Below are 21,305 nucleotides of genomic sequence, written 5' to 3' on the forward strand. Positions count from 1 at the left end.
AGCATGTATGTAGTATATATGTAGTATGTATGTAGTATATATGTAGCATGCATGTAGTATATATGTAGTATGTATGTAGTATATATGTAGCATGCATGTAGTATATATGTAGTATGTATGTAGTATGTATGTGGTATGTATGTAGCATGTAGTATATATGTAGCATGCATGTAGTATGTATGTAGTATGTATGTAGTATGTATGTAGCATGCAGTATGTATGTAGTATGTATGTAGTATATATGTAGTATGTATGTAGCATGCATGTAGTATGTATGTAGCATGTATGTAGTATGTATGTAGTATATATGTAGTATGTATGTAGCATGTAGTATGTATGTAGTATTTTTTTTTTTTTTTTTTTTTTTTTTTAACATTTAACACATTAGCCGGATGATGGGACTACTACTGTCCCATCATTGGCTAATGTGTCAATCACTGTCATGGTAGCAGGCATCGCCCGATGGGACTTGTAGTCCCATCGGACGATGCTTGCACAGACCCCCGGACATCAGCACAGCCCCCCGGCAGGCCGGCACAGCCCCCCGGCAGGCCGGTACAGACCCCCACAGGGTGCACAGCCCCCCGGCAGGCCGGCACAGCCCCCCGGCAGGCCGGCAGAGACCCCGGGCAGTCCACACAGCCCCCCGGCAGGCCGGCACAGCCCCCCGGCAGGCCGGCAGAGACCCCCGGAAGGCCCGAAATGACGGCGCATCATGATGCGCACACACCGCGCATCATGATGACGTCAGGCCGTCAATCAACTGAACTTCCGATTCCGATGCCGAATTCCGATATTGAAAAAATATCGGAAGTCGGTATCGGAATTCCGATACAGCAAGTATCGGCCGATACCCGATACTTGCGGTATCGGAATGCTCAACACTAGTCTCTGGCTCTACCTGCCCCACTTCACTTCTCATGGGTTTGCATTGTGCTGATTTGCATGTGTGTTTATCATTTGGGGTGGCTATGGAGATTTTCTCTGTCCACTTTGACCCTCTCTAGCCCCTAATGGTCTGGCTAATCTGGTCCTTGATGTTCTCTATGCCTGATTTTGGGCTGGGGTACCTCTACGCATATACGAGGTCTATTTAGTGTGTATTTCTATCTTTTTTGTACACCTCATAGTGATCAGCATCTTCTTGGGTTTACATTATCCCTTGTACTGTTTTTTGTAATTATTGGGTTGGAATTGCATCATTTTTTTCATTGTATTTGTATATTATTGGTGTTTTTGACTCATATGCTCTATATTACCTATGTGTGGGCTTACTAATTCTCCTATTGAGAATCCTGTTTACATGGACCTAGGGATATAGGCATCATTCTCGGTGAGGATGATAGTTGGTAGTAGGTGGGTTGCTCTATTTTGAGCATTGTATTATCTGTGTATGTGTCATATTTGTGACCATTTTTAATGTTTTTACGAATTTTTGCTGTTTGCTGTGTTTAATAAAATTTGTATTACATATGCTATGTCCTGTTTAGGGTGATCCCCTGCTTATGGCCTATTTCTTTCTCTCTTTTTTGTCAAACATATGTTCTATTTAGTTCTATGTTGGATCCCCTTAATTATCTTTTCGGTGGTGTCCCCATTTCTTTGTTTCTCATTACCAGAGGACAGGCCAGTACACCAGGAGACATGGAGGGGGTCGTAGCAGGGCAACAACCCAGCAGCAGGACTGCTACCTCCGCCTTTGTGCAAGGAGGAACAGGAGGAGCACTGCCAGAGCCCTGTAAAATGACCTCCAGCAGGCCACAAATGTGCATGTGTCTGCATAAACGGTTAGAAACTGATTCCATGAAGATGGTCTGAGGGCCCGATGTCCACAGATGGGGTTGTGCTCACAGCCCAACACCATGCAGGACACTTGGTATTTGCCACCGAACACCAGGACTGGCAATTTCGCCACTGGCGCCCTGTGCTCTTCACAGATGAAAGCAGGTTCACACTGAGCACATGTGACAGACGAGACAGAGTCTGGAGATGCCATGGAGAGCGATCTGTTGCCTGCAACATCCTTCAGCATGACTGGTTTGGCAGTGGGTCAGTAATGGTGTGGGGTGGCATTTCTTTGGAGGGCTTGTTTTGACATTTCAGTGCTAAGATCACCCCCTGTGGTGGCACCATGAGCTTTGGCAGGAGTTAAGAGGCCTGGTATGCACAGAATCTCAAGGCAGGGAGAAAGAATTTCAAAGGTGCTTAGGAGAAAATAGCATACCATTCCGAGACCTTTATATACACAGGTAGAAATCGGGGAGATCTATAGTTCTTTTGATATTTTTTATTATGTATTTTCATCTTATCCTTAGCTATACAAATGAGATAGATGTCAGTCAAATGATCTTCAAAAACATGCACTCGGACTTATCACTTCTAGAGGGGGTTAAGCCCCTCAGACAACTCTTGTCACTTACAGACATCAACATGTGCAGTTACTGTTTCCCAGAGATCAAATGTTGGGGGACTTTCATGCTACCCCCATATAATATATGAGATTGTTGGTTGGTGGAAGATAGAAGATATACAGTGGGGAAAAAAGTAATTAGTCAGCCACCAATTGTGCAAGTTCTCCCAGTTAAAAAGATGAGAGAATGCCTGTAATTGACATAATAGGTAAACCACAACTATGAGAGTCAAAATGACAAAACAAATCCAGAAAATCACCTAGTCTGATTTGTCAAGATTTATTTTGCAAATTATGGTGGAAAATAAGTATTTGGTCACCTAAAAACATGCAAGATTTCTGGCTCTCACAGACCTGTAACTTCTTAAGAGGCTCCTCTGTCCTGCACTCATTACTTGTAGTAATGGCACCTGTTTGAACTTGTTATCAGTATAAAAGACACCTGTCCACACCCTCAAACAGTCACACTCCAAACTCCACTATGGTGAAGACCAAAGAGCTGTTGAAGGACACCAGAAACAAAATTGTTGTTAGGCGTCGGGTTCTTGCAGATGCACAGCGGGAATCCAGAGCCTTGCATTCAGCGGTCTCCCATTCCCCATCAACCGCAGAGGAGCCTGCTCAGCAGTCCCATCATTCCCGACGCTCTGCTCAGACCAGCTCTGTGGGTCTGGCTGTTGCTGCCACCTCTGGGCCAGCAATAGCATCGCAGGCTGCTCAGCAGCAAGCCACTACAGAGGCTAAGTCCTCCCGTCGCTCCACTGAGCATGCTCATGAGACGATCTCCCATTGGAGATCGGGAGTCACATGCACAGGTCCTGCTCCAGATCTGATTGGTCCATCTCAGGGATCTGGAAGCTTCCGGAAGGTCCCGGCTATAAAAGGTTCGCATGGCTGCTCTGCCATGCACTAGTATATGTTAGGGACAGCGGAACGCACTAAATAATAAATAATAAGTGCGTTCGCTGCCCGGGGTCCACCGTGCAGAGGTGTTACGCTGCTGCTACGTAATGGCGGATGCCCAATATGGCGGTATAATGTGCGCGGGTTGAACGTCACCCGGTGTGCACTGGGCACACTCTGTTACTTCACAGAGGCGCATTAAATACAAATGCCGAGCCTGTTGGACTCACAGGTCTCAGCGAGTAGCACGCAGCGACAGACGCTGCTGCTATACGACAATGCCCGGTAGCAGGCTCACTGTCGGACGCTAGTACTGTGGATCGTATGCACTGTGGCCTGTAGCTTGCCACTGACTGGTGCTGACTCTATCACTAGTTCCCTATCCACACACGTAATATCAGAGGGAGGGGAATCTTAATGAGTCATTTGCAAGTCCATGCATCCGTCATCATTCACACAGTTATCAACTAGAGTCTACACTAGCGAATGGCCGAGCGGCCATGCGATCCTTTATAGCCGGGACCTTCCGGAAGCTTCCAGATCCCTGAGATGGACCAATCAGATCTGGAGAAGGACCTGTGCATGCGTGCTTTATGAACAGTGCGGCTGCGGCGAGACCACGAGCGGAAGGCAGCCGCGCGAGTGGCACCAGATGCACCATTTTAGAAAAATGATCGGTGACCACCCAAATGACCGTGCTGCCACCAGATTTGGGCAGGCCGACCACAAATTCCATGCCAACCATCTCCCAGGGTCTATCTGCCACCGGCAGGGGATACAGTAACCCAGCCGGCCTCTGCCTGGTGGACCTGTTCCGAGCACAAGAGACGCATGCCTGAATGTATTCTTTCATGTCCCGAGCCATGTACGGCCACCAATAAGACCTTGCCAGGAGTTCTGTGGTCCACTTATTGCCAAAGTGACCACCCACCCTGGATGCGTGTGCCCACGTGAGAACCTCTGGCCACAGGCGAAGAGGGACAAAGGTCTTGCCCAGTGGTACTGACTCAAAAGCGACCGGGGCCATGGTCCTCAGGCTCTCAGTGGGGATGATTAACCGAGGCTCAGCCTCCTCCTTCTCCTCCGCCGAGACCACCGAGCAAGAGAGAGCATCAGCCCAGACGTTCTCACCGGACAGATAGTGCAAGGTGAAGCGGAAGCGGGAGAAGAGCGACCACCTATCTTGACGAGAATTCATGCGCTGGGCTGTTTGTAAATAGACCAGGTTTTTATGGTCAGTGTACACCTGAAAAGGGAACCAGGCTCCCTCCAGGAGATGTCTCCACTCGGAAAAGGCCAACTTCATTGCCAGTAACTCACTGTCCCCGATGGAGTAGTTCCTCTCCGCCGGTGAGGTCTTAGAGAAGAAGAAGCAGGGATGCTTACGACCTTGAGCATCCTTCTGGAAAAGGATTGCTCCTGCACTGATGGACGAGGCATCCATCTCTAGGATAAAGGGTTTATCCACAACGGGACGGTGGAGGATAGGAGCGCCAGCAAAATGGGTTTTAAGAGACGAGAAGGCCGCGGAGACCTGTTCTGACCAAACCTTGGGATTGGCTCCTTTTTTGGTGAGGGCGACCAAAGGAGCTACCAGTGTGGAGAAGTGGGGAATGAACTGTTGGTAATAATTAACAAACCCCAAAAACCGCTGCACCACTTTAAGAGAATGGGGCTCCTGCCAGTCCATTACCGCTTGCAGTTTGGCTGGATCCATAGCCAACCTCTGGGCCGAGATGATATAGCCCAGGAACGGCAAAGACTCCTGCTCAAATTGGCAGTTCTCCAACTTGGTGAAGAGAGAATTTGCCCGCAAATGGTCGAAGATCTTGCAGACGTCTCTCCGGTGAGAGGCCAAATCTGGAGAAAAGATGAGGATGTCATCCAGATAAACCACCATCGAGGTGGAGAGCATATCGTGAAAGACGTCATTTATGAAGTCTTGGAAGACAGCAGGTGCATTACAGAGGCCAAAGGGCATGACCAGATATTCATAGTGGCCATTCCTGGTATTAAAGGCTGTCTTCCACTCGTCTCCTTCGCGTATGCGGATCAGATTGTAAGCCCCCGTAGATCTAACTTAGTAAAGATCCGGGCCCCTCGCAACCTTTCAAACAACTCAGAGATCAAAGGAAGAGGGTACTTGTTTTTGACAGTAATAGCATTGAGACCTCTGTAGTCAATGCAGGGACGCAGCTCTCCACTCTTCTTCTGTACGAAGAACCCTGCCCCTGCTGGCGACACCGACTTCCTAATAAACCCTCTTGCCAGGTTCTCCTGGATATATTGTGACATGGCCTCCGTCTCCGGGAGAGATAGAAGATACACGCGGCCTCTAGGAGCTTCCGCGCCTGGCAAAAGGTCTATCGGACAGTCGTAGGGACGATGCGGTGGAAGCGTCTCTACCGATTTTTTAGAAAAGACGTCCGCATACTGCTGGTAGTGTCTGGGAAGCGCGGAGAGGTCTGCAGACACTTCCGTGGAGGCTACTTGAACACTGCCCCTCATGCACCTTCCCTCATAGGCCTTGCTCCAACACAGTATACTCCCCGAGGACCACTCTATATGAGGGGAATGGCAACGGAGCCAGGGGACTCCGAGAAGCACCTGGCCGATGTCATCTGGCATAATGAACAGGGACAACGTCTCGTGATGAGATGGAGAGATTGAGAGCCCAAGGGGTGCTGTCTGGTGGGTAATCTGGGATGGTAAAGCTGATCCATTGACCACCCTGACGGTCACGGGGTGAGGAAGTAGCACCACCGGAATGGCGTGCTTTTGGGCGAAGGCTGAGGACATAAAGTTTCCTTCTGCCCCAGAATCCACCGTGACCTCTACTTCCCAGGTGCAAGCACTGCTATCTAAGGTCCCTCGGAATACCGGTTTGGGGGAGAAAGTTTCCATATCAGATAGGCTCCCACCAACCACCACTGGGCGTGATTGTTTTTTCGACCGCTGCGGACACCTGTTAGCCGGGTGATCAGACTGTCGACACCGGTAACAGCGTGCGGAGCTTCGTACCGGGAGCGGCTTGGGACCGGTGTGAGACACCTCCTTGGGTTCAAGAAGTTTAGCGAAGGTGGGAGCCAACCTAACCTTCTGTCTGGATTGAGCACGCTCCAGCCCGCGCTCTGTGAAACGGAGATCAATGCGGGTGGAAATAGCAACCAGCTCCTCCTGACTTCCGGGGATCTCCCTGGTAGCTAGGGCATCTTTGACATGCTCCTCCAAACCTCTCCAGAACACAGGGACGAGTGTCTTATCAGACCACTCAAGCTCGGAAGCCAGTGTCCGGAAATGGACGGCATAATGGCTGACCGAGCGGGACCCCTGTGTTAATGCTAGTAACTGGAGAGAGGTGTTGTGAGTGACCCGTGGCCCCAAAAAGACCCGCTTTAGGGACTTTAGAAACTGAGCAGCGCTCAGAACCACGGGGTCATCATGCTCCCAATGGGTTGGCCCATTCCAACGCCCTGCCCAACATGAGGGAAACGATAAACCCCACCTTAGCCCGCTCTGTAGGGAATCGCAAGGCCAGTAACTCAAGCTGGATAGAGCACTGGCTCGCGAAACCCCTACAGGCGGCGCTGTGACAAAAAAATTTATCGGGCAACGGGAGACGGGATAATGTCGGCGTAGGCGTGGACATGGACACACGAGAGACAGCCTCAGCGACTGCCTGGGCAGTGGCCACTGTATCCTTCACAGCGGAGGTGGGACTCTCGAGAGCCGCCAACCTGCCCTCCAGCTGCCGAATGTACTGCAGTAGCTGCTGCTGGTCCGCAATTACTGGATTCCTGCTGTGCAGCTGCAGCAACCCGACGCCTAACAGTATAGACTCTAGTTGCTACCTGTGTGGATGATGACGAATGCATGGACTTGCAAATGACTCATTAAGATTCCCCTCCCTCTGATATTACGTGTGTGGATAGGGAACTAGTGATAGAGTCAGCGCCAGTCAGTGGCAATCTACAGGTCACAGTGCATATCATCAACGGTACTAGCGTCCGACAGTGAGCCTGCTACCGGGCATTGTTGTACAGCGGCAGTGTCTTTCACCGCGCTGCAGTCAGCAGTACTTATTGGCATCCGCGGTTGCGACGCTGCACGCATGGTAGGTCTAGAAGGATGCTGACCCTATGTCTTGGGCCCGAGTCCTGTCGCCATATACCGTGCGTGCATTCCGCTGAGTTCTGTGACTTTAGCGGGATCGGTCTCTGTATTTAACGCTCTCGGCGCCTCTGTGAAGTAACAGAGTCCGTCCTGCGCACACGGGTGACGGTCAACCCGCACACGTTATACCGCCATATTGTGCATCTGCCATTACGTAGCAGCAGCGTAACACCTCTGCACGGTGGACCCCGGGCGGTGAACGCACTTACTATTATTTATTATTTAGTGCGTTCCGCCGTCCCTAACAATTGTAGCCCTATACCATGCTGGGAAGACTGAATCTGCAATAGGTAAGCAGTTTGGTGTGATGAAATCAACTGTGGGTGCAATAATAAGAAAATGGAAGACATACATGACCACTGATAATCTCCCTCAATCTGGGGCTCCACGCAAGATCTCACCCTGTGGGGTCAAAATGATCACAAGAACGGTGAGAAAAAATCCTAGAACCACACAGGGGGACCTAGTGAATGATCTGCATAGAGCAGGGACCACCGTAACTAAGGCTACCATCAGTAACACACTATGCCACCAGGGACTCAGATTCTGAAGTGCCAGACGTGTCCCCCTGCTTAATCCAGTACATGTCCTGGCCTGTGTGGTTTGCTAGACAGCATTTGGATTATCCGGAATTGTATTGGGAGAATGTCGTATGGTCTGATGAAACCAAAGTAGAACTGTTTGGTAGAAACAAAACTCGTCGTGTTTGGAGGAGACAGAATGCTGAGTTGCTTGCAAAGAACACCATACCTACTGTGAAGCATGGGGGTGGCAATATCTTGCTTTGGGGCTGTTTCTCTGCGAAGAAATTAGGTTGACTGATCCGTGTACATGAAAGAATGAATGGGACAATGTAACATTATATTTTGAGTGCAAACCTCTTTCCATCAGCAAGGGCATTGAAGATGAAACGTGGATGGGTCTTTAAGCATGAAAATAATCCCAAACACACCATCAGGGAGTGGCTTCGTAAGAAGCATATGAATGTCCTGGAGTGGCCTAGCCAGTCTCCAGATCTCAACCCCATAGAAAACCTTTGGAGTGATTTGAAAATCCATGTTACCCAGCGACAGGTCCAAAACATCAGTGCTCTAGAGCAGATCTGCATGGAGGAATGGGCCAACATATCACAAACAGCGTGTGCCAACCTTGTGAAGACTTAAAGAAAACGTTTGACTTCTGTCATTGCCAACAAAGGATATATAACAAAATATTGAGATGAACTTTTGTTAATGACCAAATACTTATTTTCCACCATAATTTGCTAAATAAATCTTGCCAAATCAGACAAGGTGATTTTCTGGATTTGTTTTCTCATTTTGACTCTCATAGTTGTAGTCTACCTATGATGTCAATTACAGGCCTCTCTCATCTTTTTAAGTGGGAGTAACTTGCACAATTGATGGCTGACTAAATACTTTTTTCCCCACTGTATAATGTGTGTGGGGGAGGGTGCATATTTTTGTACTCCAATGAAAAGCTTCAAATTGTAGTACATACTGTTTATGTACAAATCTTGTATTTATTAGCAGTAGTAGAATAAAGCTACATACATGTTTTTTATTCAAACTTAACTTCTGTGTTTTATTTAACTTTGAATATAAATGTAAAATGACCTTGGCAAATTGGCAGTTAGCTTTTTATATTATAGGGAAAATGTATTCATAAAGTAGATGACTGGTACTTAGAATCCACATAGAAGGTGTTTGTCATGGGGTTGCAGCAACGGAGAGAAGCCAAAAGACTATGCTGTCTGATTTCTCTTACTCCTGCATTAACTAGAAGCACTTCACCTTCATATTAAATGGTGCAGGCTTCTTCTAGCAGTGAAAGGGTTAATCTACTCAGTTGAGAGCTTACCTTCCTTAAAGATCTCAGCTGTTCACTGTTTGTGTCATGACTCATGTTGTCCGGTGTACCGGGACCAGGGGCTCTTTCCCTTTCCCTAATGCTATGGAGCGCCCTAGCTCGCCCTGTTCTCCAGGTTACTACTGCTCTCAGTCTGTACCCTTTCCCTACCCAGGGACGAGAGGAGTAGTAGTGTACCATAATACATCAACCAGACAAACAAGGTAATACGAACAGGGTCAACGAAAAATACCAAACTTACAAATATACACACATAAACAACAGAGGTAAGTACTGAGGAGTGCAGGATGGGGTAAAACCAAAGTAGGAGAAAAAAGGGAATTATCACACACTCTAAACCTAGCAACAGTCACAGATAAATCCACCAAAAGCCTTTCCCCAATAACTACCAACAACAACCTCCAGTCATGCAGCAAAAGATACTCTGTCAATGAGTGCTAGCCAGGACTCAGTTTATATAGGAGATGGGAGTGCTAACAGTGGACAGCTGCTAACAGTGAACAGCTGAGAGCCTTAGCTCCAGGAGCTCTCAACAGAGTAGATTAGACCCTGCACTGCCCAAAGAAATTTACACCGTTTAATATGAAGGTGAAGTGCTTCTGTTCCGTACAGGAGTAGGATAAATCAGACCCCGCGGTCTTCTGGCTCCTCTCTTTGGAGGTAAACCTGTGACAGTTTGCCACTCCCTCTCCTATATAAACTAAGCATTTCCAGAATTAGATTCGTGCTGCATGGTTCAGGAGTTGGTGGTGTGTTGTTTGAGAAGGCATTTGGTGGATTTATCTAAGAATTTCTAGCTTTTGGTTGTGTGCAAATCCTCTCCTCCTACTTTTTTTTTCCCCATCCCTCACTCTCTGTTATCTCCCTCTGTTGTTTGTGAGTCCATTTTTTGTTTGATTGAAATTTTCCTTTATCCCTGTTCATATTAACTTGTTAATCTGGTTGGTGTATAGTCATTCACTACTACTCCCTTCTTCCCTGGGTGGGGGAAGGGACCAGACTGAGGGAGGATTCAGGAGCTCAGGAAAATTCATGGCTCTGGCGTCCTAACCATTAGAAGTAATCCGTGAAACAGGGATAGCTAGGGCACCCCAGTTTTAAGGACAGGAAAGGAGCCCCTGACCCCGAGATACCTTACAACAAAGTCGTGAAAGTGTCATGGAAGGATCTGTGTAAGGGTACCGGTACACCTAGCGATGCACCAGCGATCCCGACCAGCAATATGACGCGGTCAGGATCGCTGATGCATCGCTAGGTGGTCGTTAGTGAGCTGCCACACAGGCAGATCTCACCAGCGACATCGCAGCGGTCGGGGGTTGCTACTTACCTGTCAGACGCGGCGATCCTGATGTCCTCCCGCCTGGCTCCACCCGTCGCTCGTCGGCGCCACAGGAAGCGCCGCAGGAAGTGGCCGACGAGAAATGGTCCAGGAGCTTCTCGCGCGATCAGCGATAACCAGCGGGGGAGCCGGTCGGAGGTAAGTATCACATGCAGCGATATCGCTAGCAATATCGCTGCAACGTCACAAAATCGGTGACTTTACAGCGATATTGCTAGCGATATCGCAGTGTGTAATGGGGGCTTAATACTCAGGGAAGGAATCCACCAAACAGCATCATTTTGCCTGTTTCTAATCACTTTGTTAGGATTGAGGTACTTGACTAGTTATCAAATAGATAACAGGTAGCAAATAAACACAATATGAGTCAAGGGGCTATGGGCAAAATCAAACGTGACGTCTCTAATATGCCAGCAAAAAGGTACAGTGTGTAGGAGATGAAGTAGAAGCAAAGGCAGGCAGTCCAGAAATCACCAATCTGTGAAGCTTACCTTGTAAAGTGGACCCATTAAAGGGACTGTTTGTCATGATCTGAATTTGATCTGACAGTTTTAAAAGCACAGAGTGAACTTTTTTTCCTTTTGGCAAGTTGCCAAAGTGACTTGACTGTCCCCGGTGGTGGTTAGTGGTATCGCACTTTAGGTTTAATTCACACATAATTATGAATATGGTGTGGGGCTCTATAAATGAGTCTCAGGGTGTGTAATCACGGCTGGTGATATTCATTCATTCATTGATTCTGAGTTGGTGAGAGCCTGGTGGAAGGATGGAGCTGAGGAGGAGAAATGCGCAGCTTAGCCAGGGGGGACGTGTGTCAGCTATGGTGTCTGGACGAAGGGCTGGCATGGCGTGGTGGGGTCGCAGTGATGGTGTCGGCAGGAAGTGTCTGCATGGACTGGTGGAGTGGCGACTATGGAGAGTGGCACTCACCATGTGGGACTTGGCTGCTGAGCTGGACTCAAGCATGCTTGCCTTCGTGGCAGAAGCTGAACTCATCTTTGGGACTCTGTTACTAAGCAGCAGCAACTGGTGGTGGACTCTGCTCCAAGGCTGCACTATGGTGATGGATCCGGGTGGAGGAGAAGACGCACGCAGGTGGAGGGCTCTGTTGCAGGAGCATAAGCACAGAGCATAAAGCTAAGTGGTGTTTCCCCTGTATTGTCTTCTTTCCTCATGTGTGTTGTTAGTGCAGTGGTGGGATTAGTTTCCGCACCGACCAATTCCCTAGTGAGGGTTTAGGGTCAGGGCGAGCAAGGGCTTTGAGGTACGCGTGCGGCGCCCGGTGCGGAACCGGCATAGGGAACGTTAGGAGTGCAGAGACACTGGCTCAGAGGAGCTCAGGAGGTCTCCACTTCCCTTTTCCCTATCGCAGGGCCCACCATTGTTAATGTTTCCCAGGTCCCCCTTATTATTTAAATCCGCCAGACAGGAGGCGGGGTTTCCAGAATTTATATTAACGTGTAATACCTAAATTCGCCAGGTGGAGGCGGTGTATCCATCTGCACGTATTATTATTTAAATTCGCCACTGGAGGCGCTGTATCCAGGGTCACGTGTGTTATGGGTTCGCCTTGCGGTAACATCTGCGCCCAGACACACAGAGACCGTGACATTATCACCAGCCCATGCAGTTTTTTTTTTTTTTGGTTCTCTGAGCAGCTTTTGGCCATGTGGAGTCCTGTGAGCAATTGTCAGGGTCTAGGGCCTTTGGCCATGTGGTGACCTGTGAGCAATTGTCAGGGTCTAGGGCCTTTGGCCATGTGGTGACCTGTGAGCAGTTGCTGGGCTTCACTGAGGTGACTGGGAGCGGCATGGAGTGTTTAAGCCGCTGCAGCAGCAGTTATCTGGGTCTGGGGCCTCTGCTGAGGAAAAAAAAAAAAAAATGGCGGCTGTGATCTGGCTAAAAGCCCCTAGAGTCGCTGCTGGGGAGTGGGACTTGCTCATGCACGCGGGCGTACCCAGGCAGGTGGGAGGAATGGTGCCCCATGGAGCTGCTTGGTATTCCCCGAGGTGAAGGGGTACGTTCCAGTGATGAGCAGACTGGTGTAGAGTCTGCGGGGCTCACGCCAAATCTTTAATGCCGCCCCCTCCTGGTCGTGTAGAGGTGACCAGCGAGTGTATGTTCCTCCATATCCGGTCCCTTCTCCTCCTGGTGTGAGCAGCAGGTGTGCTGGGGGGGAGTAGGGACAAATCTCAACCCTCGCCATTAACCAACCCTGGGAGGTGCAGACCTCATGGTGAAGAGGGTTGGAGGGTGGTGACCCCTTGGTAAATAGCGGGGGTGTGAGTGTGGTGATGCAGGGGGACGCCTCTGCTGTCTAGTTCAGAATGAGTTCACCAATTGTGACAAACAAATGTGTGCTATGAACGTTTAGGTCCGGACCTGTGTGTGAACGAGCGTGTATGGGTGCCACCAAAAAACATCTTGTGGAAGTGTGTTGTGGAGCCTGATCAGCTCATAACAAACATACACATACATAAACTCGTTCCCCAGGTCGGCGCTGTGGAGATGAGTGGTGCCTCCAAAATGAACTGTATTGCCAATACCAGCGGTGTGTTTGTCATAAACCTGAAGTGTCAGGTAGTGGTGGGGTGAACTCAGGATCTGGGCGTCCCCGCTGTAGGTGTTTCCCTAATGAGGAGTGGTCTTGAGGGTCCAGAGGCCCCTCATTAAGGAGGGGGTACTGTCATGATCTGAATTTGATCTGACAGTTTTAAAAGCACAGAGTGAACTTTTTTTTCCTTTTGGCAAGTTGCCAAAGTGACTTGACTGTCCCCGGTGGTGGTTAGTGGTATCGCACTTTAGGTTTAATTCACACATAATTATGAATCAGGTGTGGGGCTCTATAAATGAGTCTCAGGGTGTTAATCACGGCTGGTGATATTCATTCATTCATTGATTCTGAGTTGGTGAGAGCCTGGTGGAAGGATGGAGCTGAGGAGGAGAAATGCGCAGCTTAGCCAGCGGGGACGTGTGTCAGCTATGGTGTCTGGACGAAGGGCTGGCATGGCGTGGTGGGGTCGCAGTGATGGTGTCAGCAGGAAGTGTCTGCATGGACTGGTGGAGTGGCGACTATGGAGAGTGGCACTCACCATGTGGGACTTGGCTGCTGAGCTGGACTCAAGCATGCTTGCCTTCGTGGCAGAAGCTGAACTCATCTTTGGGACTCTGTTACTAAGCAGCAGCAACTGGTGGTGGACTCTGCTCCAAGGCTGCACTATGGTGATGGATCCGGGTGGAGGAGAAGACGCACGCAGGTGGAGGGCTCTGTTGCAGGAGCATAAGCACAGAGCATAAAGCTAAGTGGTGTTTCCCCTGTATTGTCTTCTTTCCTCATGTGTGTTGTTAGTGCAGTGGTGGGATTAGTTTCCGCACCGACCAATTCCCTAGTGAGGGTTTAGGGTCAGGGTGAGCAAGGGCTTTGAGGTACGCGTGCGGCGCCCGGTGCGGAACCGGCATAGGGAACGTTAGGAGTGCAGGGACACTGGCTCAGGGGAGCTCAGGAGGTCTCCACTTCCCTTTTCCCTATCGCAGGGCCCACCATTGTTAATGTTTCCCAGGTCCCCCTTATTATTTAAATCCGCCAGACAGGAGGCGGGGTTTCCAGAATTTATATTAACGTGTAATACCTAAATTCGCCAGGTGGAGGCGGTGTATCCATCTGCACGTATTATTATTTAAATTCGCCACTGGAGGCGCTGTATCCAGGGTCACGTGTGTTATGGGTTCGCCTTGCGGTAACATCTGCGCCCAGACACACAGTGACCGTGACACTGTTCGGTTCAAATTGATAAGTCTGCAGTCATTTTGTGTGACTGCAAACTTATGAATCCCCCTAGCGCACTCACTGTAGGGATTTGCTGGTGACTGATCCGGGACCAGAGGGTACAATTGTGCTCAAAAGTTTAAATACCATACCAGAATTTTTGCTTTCTTGGCCTTTTTTCAAAGAATATGAATGATAACACCAAACCTTTTCCTCAATTCATGGTTAGTGGTTGGGTGAAGACATTTATTGTCAAACTACTGTGTTGTCTCTTTTTGAATCATAATGACAACCCAAAACATCCAAATGACCCTGATCAAAAGTTTACATACCCTGATGATTTAGACCTGATAACACGCACAGAAGTTGACACAAATGGTTTTGAATGGCTACTAAAGGTAACATCCTCACCTGTGACCTGTTTGCTTTTAATCAGTGTGTGTGCATAAAAGTTGAGTGAGTTTCTGAGATCCAGACAGACTCTTGCATTTTTCATCCAACCATTGACGTTTCTGGATTGTGAGTCATGGGGAAAGCAAAAGAATTGAACTGTATAAAACAAGAAAGGGATATAAAAAGTTATCTAAGGAATTGATAATACCAGTCAGCAGCGTTCAAACTGTGATTAACAAATGGAAAATTAGGGGTTTTGTAAAAACAAAACCATGGTCAGAAAGACCAAAAAAACTTCGTCCACAACTGCCAGGAAAATTGTTCGGGATGCAAAGAAAAACCCAAAAATACCATCAGATGAAACACTGGACTCTCAGAAAACTGGCAGTGTGGCTGTTTCAAGATGCACAGTAAGGAGGCATTTGAAGAAAAATGGGCTGCATCGTTGAGTCGCCAGAAGAAAGCCATTACTGCGCAAATGCCACAAAGTATCTCACCTATAATATGCAAAACAGCACAGAAACAAGCCTCAAAACTTCTGGAACATGGTAATTTGGAGTGATGAGACCAAAATTGAACTTTTTGGCCACAACCATAAATGTTACATTTGGAGAGAGGTCAACAAGGCCTATGATGAAAGGAACACCATTCCTGTCATAAAGCATGGAGGTGGATCACTGATGTTTTAGGGATGTGTGAGCTACAAAGGTACAGAAAACTTAGTAAAAGGTGAAGGAAAGATGAATGCAGCACGTTATCAGCAAATACTAAAGGCAAATTTGCAATCATCAGCCCAGAAGCTGCGCATGTGGGACTTACTTGGACGCTCCAACATGACAACGATCCAAAACACAAGGCCAAGTCGACCTGCCATTGGCCACAGCAGAGCAAAGTGAAGGTTCTGGAGTGGCCATCTCAGTCTCCTGACCTCAATATCATTGAGCCACTCTGGGTAAATCTCAAGTGCGCAGTTCATGCTAGACAGCCCAGGAATTTACAGGAACTGGAGGCTTTTTGCCAAGAAGAGTGGGCGGCTTTACCATCTGAGAAAATTACGAACCTCATGCACAACTACCACAAAAGACTTCAAGCTGTTATTGATGTTAGAGGGGGCATGTAAGCTTTTGATCAGGGTTATTTAGATGTTTTGGGTTGTCATTATGATTTGAAAAGAGGAAACACAGTAGTTTGACAATAAATGGCTTCACCCAACCACTAACCATGAGTGGAGAAAAAGTTTTGGTGTTATCATTCATATTCTCTGAAAAAAAGGCCAAGAAAGCAAAAATTCTGCCTGGGTAGGTAAATGTTGGAACACAACAGTATGTATGAGTCATACATACTCCCGGCCAGGGTCTCTCTAGAGGGTGTGGCCTCACTCCATAAACTTGCCGGGAGTATGTACAACTTATACATACCCTCTAGTCCCGGGTCAGAAACCGGCAAATCCTCAGTGACAGCAGATTTATTGATTTGGAAAGGACAACACCTTTAAGCCCCAAGCCTAGATGGGTACAGAGACCCTGGTGAGTTGGTTCAGCTGGCAGGATGGCATGTGCGGAGCAAGGATGTTGCACACTTAGGAGCAGCAGGGCGGATGAAGAGGAATTGAGCAGGCATTGAAGCAGGTAAAGCACGGTGTACACAGAAGGTGGAGTGCATCTGTAACACTATGGCCAGTAAAACTGCATCGTTCCCCCTTCACCCTCCATGCAGAGATGCTGGCATACCAAAAACCTTGGCTCCACGATGTTGTCCACCGCGTGTTCCCTGCTTCCTGCTACCTGGTCAGTGCATGCGTGCCACACCTCTTAAAGGGACAGCGCGCACATATAGATAAATGCCCTCAGCCTATAGCTGAGAAGCATTTAGTGTTAGTATTCACCTGCAAGATTGCTCCCAGGGAATAGCTAACTAGCTAACAGACACCTTGTATTAAAGACTCCCTTTCACTTAGGGAGTCGCCAAGCAACACATTTAGATCCCCTGATCCAGGCATGGCCAGTTCCCTGAACCCGAACTCCTTATTCCGGTGTGGCCAGGTCATGAACCCTAACCCCTGGTCTTGGTGTGGCCAGTGTCCTGACCTCAAACCCCTGGTCCTGGCATCCTGAATGTGTATTCCGTGTTTCTGGACTGCTACAACCAGTCTCCAAACACTGAAGCCGAATCAGTGGCACTTGAACCCTGAAGCCATTCCGGGGGTGCCTGAATACATTCTGTCCCTCCGTGTCAGTAACAGTTCTGCTTGAGGATCCAGAACTTAGTAGTTGGAATGAAGTCTGAGTGCATATCCGTGTCTGCGTACCTGACCTCTGGGGTAAGCAGCTGCAATACTGGGGACTGCCTAGAAGTGGTACCTGGCGGCTACCTGCAGCCAAGCATGACTCCATCAGGAACTCCAGTGAACACCTGGTAGCTGCTTAGCTACACCCCTCCCAGCCAAGCCCAGCCCCGTGGCACAGTGGATTTGCGAAACCACGTGTGCCACCTGCATGCGTAATAGCATCAAACTGAAGTCTTGAATGTTAATCCTAAACACAGATGTGACCTAATGGGCCTTAAATAGGATCATGGAGATGACATCACTGAGACATACCAGGCAACATCCAAAACCAGAGTCTGATTTCTACCTGTACAATACGGTTACTTTCACAAATGTCTAATTTAATAGCTTTAAATCTTCATTTATAAAACAGGAAATTGTGAACGTGTTTGTAAATGGACAGAGGGTTAGTACTCTTCTGAATAACAGATGGCGACAGCAACAAATACTGGATCAGGGAAACAATACCAGTTGGACGTCCCGACATGGTAAGGAATTAGTATATGTAAATCACAACCTGTTCACAAGGTTAACTATATGGCTTTTTACATGGTTTATAAGGGAAACTATGTAGGTCTGTGTGATCTTACCTCTCTTATATTTATTTAGAATGCTTTGTTTTGTATATCTTGTATTCATTTATTAGTATTAAGGCTCGTGACTGTATTTTTGGTCTGAGTGTAATCCAAAAAAACATCGTATCGCACTCGGACCTATTATTCTATGGGTTCGGGCACATATCAGATTTTTCCCACATACCGAGCCAGTTCGAGGAAAAAATCTCTGAATGCAAGTCAATGAGTCCTTGGAAAACTTCAATAAAAAAGAAAAAATGCCAGCTTACCCGGTAGATTCAAAAGATAAGCTGCTATACTGTATAGGCTCTCAGCAACGGATAAATGACAGGAGCTCTTGCCAACAATAATTGCGAAAAGGAGATAAATCCAGCGAGCCAAGTTTGAAGTACTTAAAAAATCTTTTTCTTTATTTCAAACGTAGATTAAAAATATTTATCCAAGCAGCATATTATAGATGTAGGCAGAAATAGGAAAAATTACTGCTGCAAAGCGCACGGCAAGACGAGTTTCGGCTAAACCTTTATCATTGCCATAATACACATTGCTATTTTTCTGGGATATAAGAAGGAAAAGATCCTAAGATAGGTGGTGCTATAGTTGATTAAGCGTTAATAGATCACACTTGTGGGCATCCACCTATAAGATTAACTATTTAAAAACAAGTGTTAACCTTAACAAAAGCTAATACGCTAGCAGTAATTTTTCCTTATATTTTACAAATATTTTACAATACATGATATAACAATATATATATACAGAGATTTCATTCTCATGTTATCCTCCACAATACTAATATAATATAATTTTTGCTCAAAAAAGCATATTTATATACTTAGAACAAAGCAGGTTGTAATTATTAACATAAGAATCATAATTTAAGGATTTTTAATAAATTCTAATTAGATCTTGTCTATTATTTAAGCCAATTGGCATCCTAGTTTCCAAAGTAAAAATCCAAGCAGATTCTCTGTTAAGTAGTTTACGTTTTCTATCGCCCCCTCTGGTAGACCGTGTTACTAACTCTATTGCTTTAAACCTGAAGCTATTAAAATTGCCAGAATGAAATTGTGAAAAATGCCTGGAGACCGCTGATGGATTAAAGCTGGAGGGGTTAATAGCATCAGAAATGTGTCTTCTAATTCTTTTCCTCAGTTTTCCCGTTGTACAACCTATATACTGTTTACAACATGATGTACAGTCAATCAAATATACTACGTAGGTGGAATTACAGTTCAAAAAACTGTTAATAGAATATTCTTTGTTGCTATGGAATGAGGAAAATTTGTTGATTTTATGTGCATATTGACAACAAGTACATCTCTTATTTCCACATTTAAAAAACCCCTTTAATTTCAGCCGGGTGTCACTGGTTTCCAGCGAGGAATTCAAATACAGACTCGGCGATAGTTTATCCTGCAAAGTAGGTGCTTTTTTTGCTACATAAGTAATTTGGTTTTCTGCAATAATTTGTTTTAGTTTTGGATCCTGACTTAACACTGGAATATATTTCTTTATAATAGAGACTATGTTGTTATACTGAAGACTATATGGAGTAGAGAAAATTTTTTTTTTATTATTTGGAAATTGTGTTTTTTTTGTTGTTTTTTTATTTATTATTAAATCCTTTCTACCAATATCCTTGACTATTTTGGTTGCTCTCTGTAACATCCAATTTGGATATCCTCTGTTTTTAAGTCTCATATTGACTAATTCCTGTGCATTTTTATATGTTTTTGGATCAGTCGAATTTCGTTTATACCTTATAAGCTCTCCTATGGGGATGTTTTTTATCACATGTTGAGGATGGCAAGAATCAGCTGCCAGTAATGTATTTTTGGCAGTGCTTTTGCGGTAGGGGCTAATAAAGATTTTTTTCTTGTCATTTTCATCTAGACCTGCTGTTAATGTGACATCTAGAAAATTCACTGAATTTTTATTCCAAAAATGTGTAAAGGCTAATCATTCACATTAATGCTGTTTATAAAACTGGAGGCTTCCTCCTGTGTTCCTTTCCATATAATGACTAGGTCATCTATATAACGCCCTGTCCACACCAGGCTTTTAGAAAAAAGGTTTGAGTCAGCATATAGGACCAATTCCTCCCATCTGGCCATAACTAAATTTGCCAGAGACGGGGAGAACTTGGCCCCCATGCTGACTCCAGTCTTCTGCAGAAAAAATCTGCTATTAAAAGAGAAGTAATTGTGACTAAGTAAAAACCTTACTGCCATTACCAAAAAATCCTTGATTTCTATAGCATAATTACTAAATGTTTCTAAGTGATAAATTAAGGAATCTATAGCCACCCCATGAGGGATCGATGGATATAATGAAACCACATCTCTTGTAATCCAGGAGTGTTGATCATCCCATACAAAATTTTCCATCATGGTAACTAAAGCTTTGGTATCTCTGATGTAACTAGGGATCTCTTTCACCAGAGGCTGTAAGTAATGATCCACCCATTCTCCTAATCTCTCTCCCAAAGATCCAATACCTGCCACTATAGGGTGTAGTGGAGGTGGAAATAAATCCTTATGGACCTTAGGGAGGGAATGGTAAATAGGAACAATTGGAAAGGTGACATGTGAATAGTCACATATCCTCTGTGTTAGAGCCCCATTGAATAAGCCCTCCTCTAGCAATGCTGGAAAACTTCAGACTGCACTTGGATGATATCTGAGTGTGGCCCAGTTTCTATGGACTGATATAACGGAGAAGATGGCAAAAAAGGTTTCTCCATCTTTTCCTCACCCGAGAAAATCGGAGCACACTATGATCACACTCTGATCAAAATCTCTCATAGGTTTGAATAATCGAACCAATTCTCTTAGATGAGATAATACACAGTTGTCTGCACTTGCCCTAATGCTAACTCTACAAACCTGATTATCACTGTCCCAAACTGAGACTCACAAACTAAATTCCCTATCAGTACGTCTTTGGACAGTATGAGTAAACCCACAAAGAACATACAAATTCATGGCAGATGTTGTTTTGGTGGGTTTTAAACTTTGACCCCAAAGCAACAATATTAACCACTGAACCACCATGCTGCTTAAAAATCAGCAAGCTGAATAACATAGTCATATATACAGTATGTGTTGGTACCTCCATCACAGATTCTGCTACTTTTACAGACAAAATACAGTAGTAGTGCAGGCTGTTCTGTTTTCTCTGGTAAAATGAACTGCACCATAATGGAAACCAGAAAAAATGTAATGAACAATAAGGTCCTATGTGTCTCCGCCAGATCCATGAATGAGGTTTTTCTGTGCAAAAAATGAAATAAAAAAACAGAATTTCTAACATAGATATGAACATAATTTGAATATAGTCAGTGCTTCCAGAAAATCGATGTAACACGTGTGTAATGTACTCTAACACACCACTAATACCGCAATAACAAAAAATGGAGGTTTTTATATTTTTTATTCAATATACAAGTAAAAAAATGTTTAATAAACCAGAAAACATAAAAGTCAAGAAAATCCATAATATAAACAACAGAGCAGTACATATAGCATTGTAAAGCTGTGTACAAAAAA

At 46.1% G+C, this 21,305-nt stretch overlaps 1 long non-coding RNA gene across 1 annotated transcript in view; it reads right to left on the reverse strand.

Annotated features, from left to right (window-relative positions):
• Positions 1-21,305, reverse strand: part of LOC141097029 (uncharacterized) — a 36,686-nt gene that overhangs the window by 15,179 nt on the left and 202 nt on the right. The window lies entirely within an intron of this gene.

This window comes from Dendrobates tinctorius, unplaced genomic scaffold (genome assembly GCF_039654945.1).
Source record: "Dendrobates tinctorius isolate UK_male_01 unplaced genomic scaffold, ASM3965494v1 ptg000082l, whole genome shotgun sequence".
Lineage (NCBI taxonomy): Eukaryota > Metazoa > Chordata > Amphibia > Anura > Dendrobatidae > Dendrobates > Dendrobates tinctorius.